The 17,090-nt window shown below is 36.7% G+C and overlaps 1 long non-coding RNA gene across 1 annotated transcript in view; it reads right to left on the minus strand.

Annotated features, from left to right (window-relative positions):
- The window catches only part of LOC121110312, a 118,080-nt gene that overhangs the window by 25,656 nt on the left and 75,334 nt on the right, over positions 1-17,090 (minus strand). The gene's annotated exons all lie outside the window — the stretch shown is intronic.

Raw genomic sequence — 17,090 nt, forward strand, 5'->3', positions numbered from 1 at the left:
AATATCTATATCCCATTTCATTGCCAGCTAGAACCACTGGGATAAAATAGATTCTGATTTTATGTAGGAAAAAAAAAAAAAATTAGTCAATCTACTGGTAGTGACTAAATCCTATAAAGTAATGAGAGAGAATAGATAGAACCAGTATCAATGTTTAGAAATGTGGAGGAAGTAGATGGAGGACAGGCATGTCCCTTTCCCCCCCGCCCCAACCTGCCCCAACAAGCATAATTTGGCACTTAAATGGCCTCTTGACAGATGATAGCTTGCTAGTAGCCTGTGTTAGCTGAAATCTCCCTGTAAGTGAATCTTTTGCTGCTGTGAGTCATCTGCAGTAGTAGAAGACACTATGACCTGAAATGAGGTACCTCTGTTATTTTTTGACTTACACAGTGTTCTGCTGGATTTTTTTCCCCAGACAGCATAGCTGAAGTAATGTTTAAAGGCATTAGAAAATGCAGTTTGTCAGTGTTTTTCAAACGCCTCAGAGAACTGTGTAAAAGCTGTTTACTGCCATAGCACCTCCTTCACAAACATTACTCTGTAATTATTTCAACCTTAACATTTTTGCACTGGAGCAGCTCAAGAGAGGAGCTCTCTCTCTAGGTTCATAAGTCAGATGCCCTGTAGTGTTTTTCCTTCCTTGCCTGCTGCAATAATTCTAATGTTGATTAAATGGAAGCACACGTGTTTAATTACTTGCATTCTGTCTTTTCTTTGTCTGCCTCTCCTAACGAGGAATGCGCTCAGGGCAGGGTTCATCTGTTTTCTGCATCACCTGCTTCCTTACATTTTATCAATAGAAAATAAGAGGAACAAAAATTACCAGAATATAATATTCCAATCAGTGAATATAACTTGTTCTAATGGGGATTTAATTTACTTAATAAGGCTCTTTCCATCTGTAACTACTAATCTGAGTCTGGCTTCAGTGAACAACCTCCCAGGACTCTTGTTTCTTCTGTCCTGCTGCCAAATCCTCAGCCATACTAGAGTAAATTTGGAATCTCCAAAGCAGCTCAGTCTTAAACCACAGCAAATGATCAACACAGAGGTAGAGGAGTGGAATGTTTATAGCTGAAACTAAATGGTGGTACTGACCAGTAGTGCCTTTTCACCTCCACTCTGACAATACTAGTAGCAGATCAAACAGCAGGGAAAAGAGATGTCAGTGGATTTCTTGAACAGAAGACTACTTTTCTGACTATTGAGTTCTCTTTCAAGACATCTAAAAGAGGTCAGAGGCAAAAAAAAATTGCACTTTGAACAGGAGGCCATTCAGAACTCAGAGCAGAAATGTATCTGCCACAAAACGATTCCTGAGAAATAGATTATAGAAATAAAGCAGGCTCATCTGCCCATTATCCTGGGCAGAGACCGTCAATGTGATCTTTCCATTTTTAAATCCATTAATCTATCAAAAAGATGCTACAGTCTTAACTTTGTGTCGTCACCATGGCTTCTTCATGTTCAGATGGCCAAAGAAAGAAGCTGGAACAGCCAGATACCAGCACGTTTTCTTGCCATGGAAAAGAGTAAACAGTTCCAGTCCACTGTAATCATAAAATTATGGTCTTGCACATCAAATTCAGTTTTAAGACTATGCTTTTCTTTTGCAGTAAATCTCAGAGCTCCTTAGAGACATCAGCTTCTCACCCTGACCTTGGATAGTCACCTCTTGGTGTCACTTGTAACACAGTCCCCGCTGCTTATCCCATCATCCTCCAGAAACGTGGGAAGAGATGAGAACCCAAACAAAAAGCAAGCATCAATAACATGAGCCTGTATATTAGATCACAACATTTTAAATTGCCTTCATGTCTGAAAGCAGATTTCTACAGAAAGCAAGGAGCTCCAAAAGCAGCCTGCAGAGCTGAGCTTGAAATGAGTGTTATATATGCTGTGCCTTACAGCACAGCATCTCAGGACCTGATTATTCTCAGACGTGAATAGAAAATGACAGAATCATGGTACACAGCCTGCATGCCATGATGTAGGGTATGAGATGCATAAATGGAGGAACTAGCAGTCATACCACTTGTGTTACCACATTTTAGCTTCACCTTCTGACATACAAAACCCTCCTCCCCCACTATGGCCCCCCCACCCCAAATAAAAGGAAAAAAAAATGTTAATACCTATTGCAAAATTGCTTCTGCCATATTTCTATATACTTTGAGTCTGTTTTGTGACTGTAACTGACTGGGAACAGCAACTTCCTCAGAATTTTCTATTCTTGGGGAAAGAGTAAAAAGCCCACAATAAAAATTTCTATACTTCTGTCTGTGAAGAACAAGGGGTACACTACTTTCTCACTTCTTACTACAAACCCAAGATAGCAGAGGCAGCCTCTTCCAAATGGCTGGGCCTTGCCACTCTCTTTACATGCCACTAAGTTTCCTTTTGAATGCATGTACATTACACATTCTTATGTTTATGGAAAAGAAGACAGAAAAAAAACATCTGTCCTCAGGTAACTTAAAGATGTTTTATTCTTGAATGAACTTATTTATGACAATATTTTTCCATTCTGTTCTGAGCTCCACCTTTTAAGCAAAGCAATGTGCCAAACACTTTAAATTACATCCAACAGAACATTTATGTCAGTACAAGTGATGAGTGCTTCCTGTGACAGGACAGACAAGACAAATGAATTAATCACATCTCCATTACTAATTTCAGTGATTTCAATGCAGGCAGACAGCTATTTGCCAGTGGTGGCAGCTTCTCAAGTGATGTGCTGCTTTCTCTGACTTAATATCTTTCTTATTAAAAACATTAGAGGGAATAGAGCAGAGATGTGGAGCTGTTAAATCAGAATGAAATGATGTCTGGACAAAAACATAATTAAGCTAGAACTCCTCAGTTTCCCCATTAAGAGTTCGGAGAAATGTTGTTAAAATCAACCAAAGGCCAAAATAATCAAAAAACAGTAATAATATATATATCTTTAAAAGCAAGAAAGTACAAGGTGAAAAACATACGGCACTAGTGCTTTACTTCTGTACTTCGTAGAGAGTTTAATCAGTACATGACCATCATTTGGATAAGTCACAAGAGACTGAAGCTACATACTTGTGGATGAATATAGCAAATGCAGTCATTGGTATTTTAATTAATTAATTGAAATTTTGTTGGTTTCCTACTCACTGGTGACAGTGAGGAAAAAAAATTATCAGGGAAGTTTACCACCTTAAGATGTATTTAAGTATAACCAACTAAAATCATTACAGAGCCTATTTCTGCTCTCACTCTGCATCCACAGGCTGGCACTTCTGTAATACTGGTGATACTACTACTGATTTACACTTCTTGAAAACATATAGCAGATATTAATGTGTTTACATATTACTCTCCTGAGTTTAGTATCTTCTTTTTTGTTTTATGAGGATGGCTCCAAGCATAACACCTCTAATTTTACCAGTACCGTATCAGACAGAGATGGATGTTGGTGGTATGGCAGTAGAAAGTGAACCTTCCCACCAATATCCCATTACACGCTTTTGCCGTGTGACAGATGGCAGCAGAGGGGCAGTCTGACGCAACGGCATCTGACATGGAAGCGTGTATGAAGCAAAGATGTGTCAATTAATTCCTCCATGCAGAAAAAAAAATGGCACCCACTGACATTTATTGACATTTGCTGAACATTCATGGAGACCAAACAGTGCATGTAAGCACAGTGAGATGGTGGGTAGTGTGTTTCAGTAGTGGTAACAGCAACAGTAGGTCACCTTCACTGGTGCAGATTGTTATGAATGTGGGATGCAGGGTCTTGCTCATTGCTTGTGAAAATGCACAGCTAATGGTGGTGACTATCTTGAAAAGTAGTGTTTTGTAGCTGAGAATTTGCTCTCTCACAAATAGTGTTAATGTCCTCTTTATATCTGCTGTAGCTACCAGGGAAATAAATAGAAGGCATTATTTCAGAGCAACTTAGATACTTTTGTGTCAGCACTATTGTTTGTGATTCTTTTTTTCCACATTTTTTCCTAGAAATATAGGTTATTATTGGGAAAGCATCCTCATAATTTGTACGCAGACTCCAGATTTCATTTACATTTTTATTCCTTTGCTTCTAAATAAAAAAATAAATAAATTTTTAAGGTTAGGTGGCAAGATCATGACTACTTTTCCCATAGTCACTGCAGCCATAAGACTACAGTGAAATGTTGCAGCAGTACAGCTGGAAAAAATATACTCCATCAGAGGATCTGGAGCCTTTCCAGTGGAGAACAGATGCACTAGATATCACCATGGGGAATTCCATTGTCTCAGGGAGGCATGGAGTGATCATGAATGGACTAAGAAAAACTATTATTTCTTTATTAACGTTCCTCAGGAATATTCTGATTGCCATTAGTCCAATGAAAAAATTTAAATGTAGCCTGCTAGTACACAAGGAAAGTTTATCAGGTAGAAAAGAATATCAGAGCATAGCTGCATTTGAATAAAATTTAATAGAAATTGTCAAGGATTTTTAACTGAGGGAAATAAATTACATTTTTCCATAGGCAGAAGAACTAAGGAGATATTAACCATCATAAATGTATGCTCTTTATTCCTCTGCTTCCTGTTTGTAATTACACTAACTCCTTATTCTAATGTTATAAATTTGCAGATCTTGTTTCCCTCCCCACATTCTTTATTTCCTTTATCCCAATACAAAGCCTAAGAGCCTCTCCACATTCAATCTGATCCCTGTCCTAGTTGTCCTCTAGCAGGGTGAGGACACCTCCTCAGAAATGAACTTCCGAGCTTTGTGAACAACATTTTGCCAGAATGAAGTCAAACAACAACAACAAAAAAAGTCAACCACTGAGTTTCTACTATGGTCTTTCACTCTGTGGGAGATAATTTGTGTTTTCACTCCTCTCCTCACCCACTGTTTTTCATAAAGCATATAGTAATGCAATTATTATTGTGAATGCAATGCACAGGATGGTGGACAAATGGGTGCAATCCTGGATGTACTCTACAAGTCACTCAAAGTTGTTCTTTCAAGCTACCGGTCCAACACTCATCAACATTAGCATCATTTTGAAGCTGAAAAACTTGAGAGAATTCCTTCCAATTTTATCTTCTATAATTTTTTTTGTAAGCAAAAGAAAGTAGGGAATGTTTAACAAATCCAATTAGACATATATTGTTGTGAACTGAAAACATTATGGATCAAATTTTCAAGATCATTATTCCTTGACCTAACACTGCCATGTGCAGTTTTAAAAGAACTGCACTGGATTTTAACTACTCATCTTTCATTAGTGCCTATGGAAGTGCTCCCTTGAGATTCAGAGAGAATTCAGCATGTTGTTTAGTTTTGACACCAAAATGTTTCACCATTGTTGAGGTTTTAATTATTTTCTCACGTAACATTTTATCTCCTTTCTTTGACTTCCACTGAAGTTGTCAGCAACTTGCAACACTGTCATCACTTTTCAGGAATTCTGTCACTCCTGGAAAGAGAAGGGTATTAAACTACCTTTTCCCGAAGGTAAAATAAGGTTCTTGACTTGCCTTCTGAAATTTCATTAATGTTCTCTGTAGCTCTAAGCAGGAGTGTTTTTTCAGTTCTGAATGCTGACACAGAGAATAGAAATAATGGTCATTATTGCAGTCATTAGTCACTGTATTCTGAGCTATGCCTTGAGGATGCTTCATATAGTATATGCTAACTGTCCCTTCCAGGACATCTGAGTCTGTGCTGAATTCTAATCAGTTTCTAGTAGCTTTTTTTTTTTTTCTTTTTAATTTCTGCAGAACCATTTCTGAGTGCCTCTCCATCTTTAGATATATCTGCTCTCCTTGTTCACTCTTACAGCTTGTTGAAAATACATAAAAAACACCTTCAAAATTTCTTGGAGGCCCTTCACATTTGCAGATTTCTCTTCTATATATTTCCTGTATGGGTCACTTGTAATAGTAGAAACCAGAAGTGAGGAAGACCTACTGAGCTGCTCCATTGCCCTAGGCTGGGACTGAACTTTGTGATGTACGTTTAAGATTTGTGACTGGATTCAAACAGCAGCTAAAGGCTATGCAAGTCTGTATGTTGCATCTTACATGCCAGGAATTCAGACCAGGCTTCAGTGCATGCAGACTACTCTGGCTCTGCTGCCTCCAGTGCAGACTTCCACATTTACTCTAACTGAGGTTTTGGTCCACTTTGAGTTGCTGTCCTCTCTCCTCATCCTTCCTGCTTGCTTTGTTCAATGGCACATTATATCTTGACTTCTCAGTCGTACATTCACCAGGTTATGGACAAGTATATGCATATATCATCTTATACTAACAAAAAGACCCCACATAACTTAATATTTTTTTCTAAAGCCCCCCTCCTCTATTCAAGGGAACGTATCACCCTTATAAGTTGATAATGTATAAGTTGATAATGTAAGTTTGGTGTTGTTTTGTTTGTTTGCTTTTAATGGCAGAATAACACTGAACCCTAATCCATTCCAATAAAAAAAAAAAAAAAAAAAAAAAAGCTAAAATAATAAAGCCCTAAGGCACATTACTGTTATGGTTTTAAAATTCATGATTTTTATGACTGTCTCATAACTTTAAAGGTTTGACTCACCATTCCAGAATGCTTGGAAATGACAATACTGAATGACAGCAAAAACAAGGCTCCATCATAGCATAAGCCCTTAGGCAATACTGTAGTAATAAAACAAACACTATCATATAGCTAGGAAGCTATTGCTAGGTCCCTCTGGATGTCAGCAGGACTTAAGCAGAGAATAAAAAGAAGTGAATTTCACAGTGCATCTAAGACTTTGCAATAAAACAACACAGTTTCTATGGAATTAATTCTGCTCACAAGGAGAAAAGTTTCCACTTCCACAGTACAGCAGAACCATCAAATGAACAGTTTTATTATGAAGCCATTATCAGGTGAGTTTCTGTGCAGTGTTTACACATTTTCTGTCACTATGGTAGCTATAGGCATCCTGTACCCAAAGAATACATTGGTGTTGCATACATTATGAACACTGAATTGTAATAGAAAACAGCTTTACTGCTTGAGAAAATAAGCATCATCTGAGGCTTTTAAAGTTTTACTTAAAAACTCATAAACACGTGTTTGTTTTGCTAGGACAATGAAATGCAGTTTAGCTACTGAAATCCCAATTAACTAAAATTCTGTGCTGGTGTTACTGATTTAATTAGTCTATTAGACAGGCAGTGCAAATGAAGATGCAGAATGAGTTCCAACCATTTAGCTGCTACTAATTGATATGAAATGGAAGGCAACACATTGAATTTAACATTGTCTGTATAGATGGTTTAGTAGTCTTTCTTCATTGCAAGAATTTATGAAGTGTGCAATGATAGCACCAATGGAAACATGACAGCGTAATAACATGATGCATTGTAATGCTTTATTCCCTATAGTAAAACAATCGGCAAATATGGGAGGTGACAGAACGTTACCTCCCACATTTTCCAGTGAAACTTTCCACACGATAGTGTCTCATGGAAGCTCAGAGCAATGATACAGGTATCAGAAGAAACAGTTAATGGGGGTAGGGTCATATTATAATTGGTAAAAAAAGGCTCCTGAAGAATGCAGATTTACACAGGGGAATCTCCGTGTAGTAATATTTACCCTTTCATCGGTGGATTTTAAGTGGCTAGCCAATCAGGTGCAGATCAGAGCAAGAAGGTATAAATAACAAACAAGAAAAGAAAGAAACCTAACATAAGTTCTAGAAAGCTGGGAGCTCAACTGAGGAAAGGTAGAACACAAGTGAGGAAAAAGATCAGCGAGGAGGAAGTTATTTAGGCTCCGCATCTCAAAGAAATTTTAACATTTACGTCAAAAGGCAATTCTGCTGTCTTACATCTGAGAGCTATAAACTGTTCTACAGAGCCCAGTGCCTAAGCTCAGTCAGTCATTCATTTTCAATAAGAATTGTACAACATTTACCATATAGGGAGGAACTTATATGCCACCATTTAATTTGAAGTACAGCTTTCTCATTTCCTCCCACTGAAGCCTTCCAGTTTTGTAGTAAGAGTATAAAGTATTCTGCTGAAGGGAGGAGGCAAACAACTTGGAAGACCGGTAGTAACAGTGATAGGTATTTAGGATCCTGCTTTAGAGGTTAGTTTGATATTTCCAGTCAAAGACTTTTAACTGGAGAGCACTAGACATCAGAATGTATATTCTCTCTCCCAAATCAAGATGAGGAAATTGCTGAATCAAATCAACTAAATAGTCAATGCACACAGCTGATCACAAAGACCTAAGCTGACCTACAGATTATTCATTTTCTTTTGCTTCACTACTCTCACCAACAAACTGAATTGTATTAGGAAAAGCTTTTCTCCTTGAACTTTTTGACAGGACGACAAAGAAGATCTCAATGAGTATCTAGAAGCAAAATTATATTTTAGGTTAGGTAACCTACCTGCCTTTTTAGCCTTAGCTAGGTGTCTAAAGTTTTCCATTCCCTGGCTGAAGGCTTATGAAGTTAGGTCTTTCCACAGCTCAAGAAATGTCCTATGGCTAGGTGATCCCACTTCTTTTTATACAGGGGGACCAAGGGACCCTTGGGACCAAAAAGGATCCAAGGAAGGGCATGACCTCCAGATATCTCCAGCTGAATCTATACCAGTGCAATAAACAGTTGTGTCAGACAAGGAAAGATGAAAGAACTTATAAAGCTTAGAAGATTAGTCAAGTCAATGAAAATAAATAGAGGAAACCTAAGCCTTTTACACACTTTACTCACAGCAAGCCTTTTTTTCAGAGAAGATTTTTCTGGCAAAAACTAAGGTGCACAAACATTTTAAAAGGTAACAGAGCATGTCTTTAGAGAATCCTAATTTTCAGTGTATTGCCTATCTATTTGTATTGATGCACTTTACTTGTGTTATGTAATCATTTCCCATAAGCACTTCTATGATTGTGCTTCTCTGAAATTAATATTTCAAGCAAAATGTATTTATTAGCCTGCATATCTAAATGCTTGCAACAATTTTAAAATGTACTTTCTGCAATCGTTTACATCTGAAATGAGTTACAGTCAGCCAAACATAAAGTGAAATCTCTATACCATGACTCATATGATCAATGGCATAGTTCACAGTGTGAATTTCTGATTCCTAAGCCAATATTAGTCAAATGGTTGAACTGCTGAAAAACAGTACATTTAAGAATGACATCTTAATATATGTGTTCATTTCCTATATGCTCTGATATTCAATCTTTCAACAGGAATTTTTAAACAGTGAAATTATCCTTGTCATTTAATGAATTGGGCCTTGACAGGAGCCTTGCCCCAGCTGTACATGTGTTCCTTCTGGGCAAAACTGCCAGCAATGAAGATACTATAGGGCTCATACAACAGGGTGTATTATAAGAAATGGGGTACTTTCTTCTCTATCTGAGCATTGTCATGAAAAAATGAAAGCAGTTGTCTGTAGTTTTCTAAGATGTATGTAGTTTAAGAATAAGGACTCAGGAAAATTTACGTATCAGGCTGAAGAAGGTAGACCTCAGAAAACAAAGCGTGCCCTTGCATCTTTTGGAGACGTCTGTTTTTCTTTCTTCTGGCCTCAGTATTGGAGCTTGAAGCTGAAGTGAACAAACTTCTCTTGAGCCTTTCCCATACTTTACTGTTAGCTATCAGATGTTCAGCATCAGGAACAATGATCCAGGATAATTACACAAAAAAAAGTTGTAAATATCAAAAAATAGAATAACAATAGAATCTCAAAGGAGATACTGGTTTGTCAGTTTGTTTTATATTACGTGTTTCTTGAAGCAAGCAGGATTCTTAAGAAGAAAAGCTAAATATTGCTGTTCCAAGAGCTGGCAGTATGCAGTCACATAAAGTAGGAATAAGGACAGAAGAAAAACGGGGGAAAGGATTTTAGTAAAATTTTGTGGTAAGGAAGACTGAAGTAAAAAAAAAAAAAAAAAAAAAAAAAAAAAAAGAGTATGAATGCTAGTGAAACTTGATAATAAGGGAGACTAATATCAAACCACCAAAGTCTACCCTTTTGCAACAAAGTGAAACTAGAGGGGTCACAAATATCGGCCACAGTAATGCTTGAATTTTGATTGCTTTTACACTTATCTTGGAAAATAGGAAATCATTTCTGATCTGGGTGGACAATAGTTTCTTTGTATCAAGCTGTCCTACCAGCAGCATAGGTGGCAACTCTGTAAGTAAATGGTGACGCAAAGTAGAGGAAGACCATAAAAGCATATCTAGGCATCAGAACAATTAGTGTGATTCTGTTAATGTATTTTCTATTTTCTAAAGATACTTGAAGCTAGATTTGATAAACATGTATGTGTTTATATTTATTCTATAGTGTGATTACTGCACTGGAACTGGAAGGCAGTAATGTACTTGTAGCTCAGTCCTGATGATATCAAACTTTGAATGCCCTATTGACTGTAGTGGGACTTGAAGTTGGTCCTCTGAGGGTTACGAACCCTCTTCTGTATGTTGTATTGAACCACACAGAACGTTTCTGTGTGACCCTTTAGAGAAACAATGGCAGTCCCTCAGACAAAGCTTATATCTGTTCTTTAAAAACATATAGGTTATTTTTGAAGTAACAAGAAGGAAGAAGAAAGCTTTAATGACTCAAAAAGCTATGCACTGAAAGAACTTGAGAAAAAAATATGGCAGACTTCACTTCTAAAACTGCCTTATGGAAAAGTTCTTTGAGAAGTCAAATGTTTCTTTGTAGCTGAACTTCTTTGGTCTTTAATGAAGAGGGTACATATAACTGAAAGCACAGGGAGAAGATGTAAGATCCAAAAAGAACAATACCAGATGATCTGAATATATTTGAAGTTTTTCTTAAAAGGTGACCTGGAATATGACATAGCATCTCAATTGTACAACAGTGAAAACTGTTTTTCAAAGTTTCTCTTTTTTGTCCCTTGAATGGTGTCCCTGATGCTCTAAGTCAGTTACTGTTGTCTTTCTAGGAAACTTTAGGTTTGTACACAGCTAGAGTGCAACACGGGCCTGGATTTTTACAAGGCGTGAATGCTTTGCTTTCTTAACCTGCCACTTTTGTTAAGTTGAAAATGCTCAGCATATTGACAGGCAGAAACTGATAGGAGGACAGAGTGGTCTATGAGTATTTTTAATCTATTACCTACAGACATTGCAGAGTCTTAAACAATAAAAGTTATGGTAATCTGTATCAAAAATAGCAGGACTAATTCACTTTTGATTGTATGTTCTAATTGTGATGAGTCTACTGCAAATTTATCCTTGCTTTGTTTTGCTCAGCACTTTCTTTTAGTAACCCCTCTATCTTTTTGTGCTCAAATACCTGTACTAGAGCCAATGAGAGGAAAGGGCTGCAGGAAATAAAGAGTGCAAGATGAAGCCTGTATTCATTTTTATCAATCCTATGTAGCCTTTTAAACAGGAGCTCAAGCAGAGACTGAAATGGTGAACAGACACTGGATTAACTGAGCCCTACATAAAGAAGAAAGTAGTGGAAAATGAAAAAAAAAAAAAAAAAGTACACAGAATATGTACAGATATATTGAAAAAAAAAAAACAAGTTAAAGTAGAGAACATTTAAATAAAATAGTGCTAAAATGGAAGAAAAAAATGAGACAAATTATTATAAAATGAGTCAGTGTGTATAAAAAAATCTCAATAAATGTTATAAACCTTTATGATAAAACCTTCTTTAATAGCAACTATCCTGTCCAAGTATTCTTGATATTGTATCAGAGGATAATACACTTTGCATTTGTAAACTTTTTTTTTTTTTAAATCATTGTCACACAATACTAGCAATCACAGCAGAACAGCTGTAGGTAGAGGTAGGTATAGATCCAAAGGGTCCACTCAAATACAGTACTCATAGTACTCAAGTACAGTACAAATACAATACTCAAATACTCAAAATGAATAAGGATAGCGTGTGAGCTTGCGTCTCCTTAAGTGGACTGTTTCCTATGTTTACTGAGGTTAGACAAACATAAGAAGAAACTTTCTTACAAAAGGCAATTCATGTTTGTTCAGTGCCTCAGTAGAAAAATACCAGAAAAGAAGTTTTCTGGCTAAAAAATAAATAATTATTTTCAGAGTAGAAAGCACAATAAACATCAGACAAATCCTCGTCTAACATTTAAGAACACTCGGTATTTAAAATTTGAAGCTCACTAAGTCAGAGGCTGTCTCCAATTCTGTATGTGGTACGCTTACCCTGTTCTTTCCACAGATAAAGGTTTAAGTATAACTATGCTTCAAGTACCTGAAATAGTCTGCCTTAGGATTCTAGGTTTCATCTTCCTAGAGTGAAAAAGTCTGTGAAGATTTCAGTGTTTCCATGTATGATCCCCCTCCATTTGGACTACCACTCAATCTGAATCAGCTATCTTAGATTGTTGGCAAATTCTGAATGACATTTCACATTTTGTCTCTTGGGTCATGAGCAGAAATGATAGCACAGAAGATTCCAGTCTGAACATTAAGAGTCCATCTGATTAAGAATTTGTCTATTTCTAATTTGGACACACTACATTTAACTTCTTTGTTAGACAAAAAAAAAAAAAAGTATCAAATTGACATAATTACTCACTTTTTTACAGATGTAATATGATTCTCTCAATTTTGCCATTATTTTCCAATTTTTTGAAAGCATCAAAAAAAAAAAAAAAAGGAAAAAAAACCCCACTCCAATTGGACAAGTACTACAGAACATGTAATATTCTGTAAAAAGTTTTTACAAGTTTGTATATGGGCTTCAGAAAAAAAAAAAAAAACTCAGAGCAGTCCAGAACCCTGGAAATAAAGGATTCCTTTACAGTTATTCTAGTACTTGCCTACTGAAGAACCCATTTTCTGAATACAATAAAGCAACCATTTTAGAGAAGATCCTTCTCATATCAGGCTAATGACACTGTTCTTTGCACTTTGTGATCATTGGGCTCACTTATCTATAGATGAACTTCATGGAGCTGAGACTAGGATGTTATAAGAAGTTACTTACGTGGAGCTACTTTGGGTCATACATTTCAAGATCTGTTTTCATTTTTCTTTATACTACATTTCTAAAGAGGCAGATTGGTTAAAAGAAAGCAGTAGACGTTAACATTCATCTATTTTATCTTAGGTTAGATTTATTTGGAAGGTTGATTCATTATGAGCTGAAACACTAATATATAAATATTCAGCAAGATGCTGCAAGGGTGATACTATCATTTCTGATTAATAAAAGTCTTAGTAATGTGCCTTAATTAACTACAATATGTGATTTCTATAGCTCAAAGGTCTGACTCTTTTAAGCAATTTACTGCCAGTAAAGTCCAAGTCAATGCCCCTTATAAATCTAATTCATTAAAATAGTACATATAATGAGAAAAAGATTATTCTACAGAATTCAGTCTGGCTGCACATATTAGATTTAGAGACTGATAGACCTTTTCTAATCTTGCAATAATTTTTCAGCGTGAAATTCTCTGCAACATATTCCTCCATATTCATGGCAGTTTCAGTCAAATAAAAACACAAGCACAGGCAAATCAGAAATAAAACATAAACAGCTCTTCTGTTAAAGGGACTCTAAAATAGCTTATTAGAAATAGTATTATGTTTGATTGGGCAAGGGACTACCTTCCCATTGTTTATTTCAGCATATGCATGACAAGATATTTATGTATTTTAAATGACATAATAGTACTATAGAGTACAAAATAGTATTATGAAACATAAAACGTATGCAAAATTGAAAACCAAAAACTACTGAATTGCACATTATGTCCAGAAAAGACAATCATGATTATTGACCAAATTCCCTGCAATAATATATGCTATAGAATTTGACCCAGTAATTCCCTTTTCAAACATAAGTACAGATTTGAAAGCTGGTCTTCTATGTAGTTTCACTACCATGCCAAGATGAGGACCCACTGTCTTAACTTGCATGTAGAGCCAATGTTATACACAAAGTGCTCAGCAAATATAATCACATTGAGTGATCAAGTTCCAGGAGAAGTCTAGTTTATTCTGGACAATTTGGAATATTCTGATGCATGTATGCTTTCCAATAAATAATTAGTTAATAGTAAGAAAAATGGCCAGAGAGTGATTTATTGGGTCCCTTTCCCAGTCATGGATGGAAAAATATCCTTCTGGCTTTGAAATATATATCAAGAATGAAGGGAATCCAGACACACTCTCAGGCTATGATCCAGTTTGACCTGTGGGAACAGAGACTGTTGGTGCAAACAAATGTGGCAACATGATTAAAATACTGCCTTCCTTCCTGTCTCTAGCAGCCCTTTGGATGGATTTAGGTTTAGCCAGTTGCTTCAAAGCCACTTGCTGATTTTATCCAGTCAGTAAGACAGACACTTGAATGACGAGATCTGGGCTCTACCATAATGGACTTTCACACAGATCCAGGAGGTCATACCTTGAACTGGGCAGCAGAAAATTGTCTCTGGTCCATCAAACTTGCTATATTCTGACCACAGCCAGAGAAGACCTAGATTGCTACCCAAATGTTTTCCTATTGGTAGCATTATATACACATTCTGAAGAAGACAAAGCAAAGCTGAAATCCTACAAATATATGTACCTTGGTAACATATGACATTTGCTGGGACTCGTACACAGCTCAGATCTGATACCTATGAGAGAAACTCTCAAACCATAGGAAACACAGTGGTAGTAGAAGATAGACTAAGTAATGCTCTGATCTGTCTCACTGCTCAAACGACAGCAAAATCTACTTTGCCCTTGTGATGAACCATAACTTAGTCAGTGTCATTGTATTTTTCAGATATCCCTGTATCAGATCTGAGTCTGGCATGGGAAGTAGACTTTAAGATAATCAAATTCCTTTACATGAGATATTGATTCAAATAGTACTGTGTTTTCAACTGGAAGACAGTTTCTTGATACTTCTACAGAGCAATAGTCATATTTCAAAACAATATTTTGGTGACCACAATTGCAATATTTGTAAAAGCACTCCCATACATCTCTTGTAGTTTCAGTGGAAAATGATGATCTACTTCTGAAAACCCTACTGACACCGACGTACCTTGAGAAGCACGACTACTCTGTGGTAACAAACATTATCCCTGTTTTCGTCATTACATGATTAACAACCTACAATGCCAGGAGTTGACAAACAAAATGATCTCTAAAACAGATGTCCTGCTTATTGTGCTGCTGCTTTCTTCCTAGTCAGGATAATTTGGGACAGCTCTCTTTTTAAGAGTTCTTTTGAGAGGTATTTGTTTTTTGTTCAAGCTCCAGAAGTTTTTTAACAAACTGTAAATGCTGTGATAGCATGTAAGTCAGATTTTCTCTTGTGTATAAGTAGAAAGTGGTAAACTGTTGCTTTTAATTAGGTTACAGCTGAGAGAACAACTTCCTAACTCATCAGCTCACTTGATGTTATGTTCCACTGTCCCTCTTTTATTCTTCTCATCTTTTCAGCAAGTACTGTACAGCTGCGTATATTATATCAAAGTATCTAATAACCATAAACCAATCTTGCCACTTGACATGTTAAACAATTCAATAATATGAAGAAAGATGATGAACATTATGGTTATTGTGAGAGGCAACTGTGGGAAGACAGAGACTTGAGAAAAGAGGATATGTTTTAGAAGTATGTCTAAGTTCCTACATTTTCCATAGCACCAGGACAGGACTAATAGGAGGCCTATAACTGGTTGATGTTCCCTCAGTCATGTCCTGTTTCCTGTGGCCACATCTCCTTCCTTCCTCAGAGTTCTGTAAAAATATTGTACTCTCATGTGGTAGGGAGCTGGGTTGCAACTAATCACTTTTTGTAGGTATAAATTTACAAGTGAGGAACATAAAGACAGGTAGTGATATAGCATGCATACAAGAAACAATGTTTATGCAGGCAGTTTGCTCAGATTATTTAACCTTGTAAGGTGGAATTCAGATGGAAAAAAAAAAAAAAAGATGATGAGAGAAAATGTGTCCATGTATTACAGCATTCCCCTGAATCAAACTGTGAACTATAATAAATTAAAAGCAAATTTTCCAAAGACCTTCATCAGACACTGTGCAGCATTTTTTAAATGATTGATAAAAAATTATAAATCTGCTGTCACACCTCTAGCATCATAATTCAAGTTTCATGCCTAGAGTACTGTTTAAATCACTGGTTCATGTCATGAAGAATAAATAAGCCTTGATTCTCATTTAGCACTGAGTTTTCCTTCTCATTTCTACCTAAGATATTTTCTCTCATCTATGCTAACATAGGCTAACAAGCCAAGCAAATTCCTCACCTAAAGGAAATAGCTGATATAGCTCTTCCCCCTGTTTGGGTAGTCTCCGGGCACACTCTCTGGATGGGCTGCTTAACTGTTGTTTGCAGGTGCTGAATACCCCATGGAAAGTCTAACCATTGCAGGGGATTTAGAACTATTCTCATGATGAAAATGTTGCCAGCTTTTTCCGGGGAAGCATACCAAGAAACATGGCATTGGGGGACTAATATTTATCGCTCAACAACAGCTGGCAAATTGCTCTTATCTGATTTGGCTAGCTGCTTTGTCTTGGAAATCAATAGCAGATTGGAGATACTGCATAAAAACGTTATTTGAATGTGTGTGGTGTTCTGTTAGCCAAGCTGCAGCCCAGACATTACATGTTTGCAATACATGCATACATTCTACAACAGCTGAATGAGGTATATTCAGCCAGCCAGCTGTGTAGCTACTGCTGTAGTTCTGAAAACAATTGAGGAGTTCATTTTACTAGTCAATGTATTGCCAGATTATAGATGCTGTGGCATAGTTACCACAAATAGGTATCTGGCAGAGCATCAAGTGAAAAGACCAGATAAAGAACATGCTGTAACTGAACTGTTACATGTTCAAGAGATGCATTATGGAGAAGAGATGTGATCCGAAGCTTTTCAAACAAGTTATCCTAGAGGTCAGAAAACTTAGTATTTGGCTTTAGTAAAAAAGAGAGGGTTTGAGCTTGAGTGATGGGGCTCTTCTTTCTAGTTCAGGAAAATATCTGGCAGAGCTGTCTAATAGGGGAAATAATCAACAAACCAAGACTCTAGCTTTCCAAAGTTTATCAAACCAT

Source organism: Gallus gallus, chromosome 3, assembly GCF_016699485.2.
Source record: "Gallus gallus isolate bGalGal1 chromosome 3, bGalGal1.mat.broiler.GRCg7b, whole genome shotgun sequence".
Lineage (NCBI taxonomy): Eukaryota > Metazoa > Chordata > Aves > Galliformes > Phasianidae > Gallus > Gallus gallus.